At 37.9% G+C, this 3010-nt stretch overlaps 1 pseudogene; it reads left to right on the top strand.

Annotated features, from left to right (window-relative positions):
• The first annotated feature begins 1024 nt into the window (after positions 1-1024).
• Positions 1025-1143, top strand: LOC128250155 (5S ribosomal RNA; annotated as a pseudogene).
• Positions 1144-3010: the final 1867 nt, after the last annotated feature.

The raw sequence follows: 3010 nt of genomic DNA, 5'->3' as shown, positions 1-3010 counted from the left end.
ATTTTACAGTATCTATCGGTGCATAAATCAGTTTGCTGTACAAGTTTAGGCTTTAAATCACATAGCAGATTTGCTGTCGAAATAAGGTAACACTATCCGGTTGACATTTCACCTAACTATCTCTTCAGTTAGTTACTGAATATAGATTTATGTTATACCATAATCGTTACTGATTAACTTTAATTCCCTGTCGAAACCTAAGTGAATAAACCTAAATATTTCCTTATTTTACTTAGAAGAATATTGGCTATATTTTTGTATGCATTGTTTGTGTATACATCATTTTAGCAAAACAACTAAACATCAATTATTATTTTTCCGTATAAAAAACTTAGGAAATTAAATGCTCTTTGGGGAAATTTTGAGAATGTTATATAATTGACACGGATGACAGGTTTTGTTTTCCTAACTCAAACAAAACCAGTTAAAACTGCAGACACATTTTAATACCGGGGTGGTTTGAATTATCATACACAATCGGTTGGAAAAGAAAGAATAATAAAAAATATCGCCTAAGGAACTTTTTGTCATAATGATTTTTTTCTGTTATAAATATGTCAATAAAGACAGTAATACCGAACCTGTTTTATATTTTTAACAGTCTGTAAATGTAAAACTGACAATAAAGTTCTCGATGGGTATTAAAAATATATATATAAATGAAATTTAACCAACAGAAGAGGACTAACTAGAATTAAGAAAAATGCTTTTAGTCGAGGTATCATAGAAATCAATCAAACTTAATGAAATTAACAATGTCAAAACATTGAAGCAAAAGTAAAGAAATATGTAAACAAATAAAATCTATTTTCTGAAAATCGGTTTTTCTTACTTATGAAAATGGATATACAAATCTGAGGAAATCTTAATTGTAACTTGAGCCTGCAAGGAAGCTACAGCGTTGAGAATGAACGTGAGAAAACTCTCCCAGATCATACAATCTACAACTCTCTCTCTCCTCAATACATTTATGCCTATGTACATATATAAATAGATAAAGGTACACACACACATATACACACATATTTACGGCCATATCACATTGAAAACGCTGGTTCTCGTCCGATCACCGATGTTAAGCAACGATGAGCCTAGTTAGTGCTTAGATGGGTGACCGCTTTGGAAACCTAGGAGCTGTAAACATCATTAAATCACGGTGGTGCATCAAGAGGATCGCAGCTATATGGCTGAAAGCAATAACAAAAAAAAAAGATATACATGTATATATATATATATATATATACAGGAGACATAAAAATCAGGAGGTATCGAAAGTGAATATGTTATTTAACGATTTGGTAATCTTAGGATTACGGCAGTTTCGCAGGTTACTTCACGTAATAATATTTTCAGCGTGGCATAAAGTATGTTTACATGGTTGCCTTAATATTCATGCTACGTATTATACAATATAGTTGTATATTCAAACATCGCAAATAAGCAAAGCTGTTCCAAAGGATAGATCCCCACGTATACTCAGCGTGTCGTAAAGTGGATACTAAAAGAGGTTGAGGTAGGATGTGCACTCCATCTTCATAAAACCCATATCAATAATAACCACCTGCACAAATCCCCAAAATTTCTCTTCCTCAACCACCTGTAAGGCAGGTTGTTTAACTACCCTAGGGTAACGTTGTCAGGAACCCCATCTGGTGACCGGGGAAGACTGCAGAGGACAGTATGGGTTGGAGTGTTGTCGACTGATTGGTGCAAAGTCTTCATCCGCCAGGATTAGGAAATCTCGGTTTAACCTGTGGTGGCATATTCGGGTGGAGACCTGGGATGTTCTCTCTCTGAAGGACGATTTTTCAGCTGCCCGTAATGTCTTTGGAACTCAGCCGTTTGCGAAGAACTGCAGTGGCTCTACCAGCGGTGCGTCGGCCAGGGAGGAGTGACATCTCAACCGGTGGTCACACTTGTAACTTGTCTCGGCTTTCTGACGGCTGCTATACTGGTGTGCTAGCAGTTTCAGTGGTCGAATGGCTGGTTCCAATGGTACGAGATGTAAAACCTGTGAATGAGAGTATTACATGGCTGAGCATTCGACATTCTCTGGGTGTCATTTTTTAGTTGCAGTGTATGCAATTTACAGGGACACACCCTTGGTCATATGAGATTTCAGCGCATCAACTAGGATCGACAGAAAGGAACATGAAAGCATTGTTGGCACTTTTGCTACTGGTGCTAGGAAAAAAGTGGTGTGATGCTCCTGTCATTTGGAAAAAAAACATGGTCTTCAAATTGCTGAACATTATGATTGGACTTGGTTTGTTAATAATGACTTTGTAGCAAAGTAGATCGATCAGGTATATGTAGATGGCCACTGGAAACTCATACAGATCTGCAGGGTTTGCCAAATGATCGTTTGTTGAGTAACGAATACAAACTTGTGGCTGAACTGAGATTGCGACTGAACACGTAAGAGGCAGGCACCTGGATGTTCACAGGATCAAGGACAACAGTGTAAGCAGGATTTATTTGCAGCGATTTGGGTCTATGGCGCCTAGGGCTGGCACCTCCTCTGATCCAGTGGGAATGTGGGAAACTTAAAGGGCCACCCTGCATTCAACTGCTAGTGAATATACCGTTTTCCAATATCGAGCCACGAACCGTTTCCTTTTCAGGGAGATCCTCGCATTGGTGGAGGGTAGCCGTAAAGCGATACTGGGTTGAGTCCCTGATGATCCGCTTAGTGAGCTGAGATTAGGAAAGTCAGAGCACTGATAGTCGACACAAAAATATCCACTAAAATATATTGCCGTTTCCAGTTATGCATCAACATTCGTATTTCAAACCCCGTAGAAGTCTATTCATCTTTCATATTTTTCGGGTCGATAAAATGTACTGAAGTAAAGTACTGAGTACAATTTAATCGACTGATTCTACTCCGCAAAATTAATGTATTATAATTATTTAAGAAAATCAATACCAAAGTGGAAGGTAAAAGGGTGACCTGAAAAGGTGGGTGACACAATAAGCAGTGTTATTTAGTTACCCCTTAAGTTCTTAT

The sequence above is a fragment of the Octopus bimaculoides genome, chromosome 1, assembly GCF_001194135.2.
Source record: "Octopus bimaculoides isolate UCB-OBI-ISO-001 chromosome 1, ASM119413v2, whole genome shotgun sequence".
In the NCBI taxonomy this organism is placed as follows: Eukaryota; Metazoa; Mollusca; class Cephalopoda; order Octopoda; family Octopodidae; genus Octopus; species Octopus bimaculoides.
This window is presented reverse-complemented; position numbering and strand designations above follow the sequence as displayed.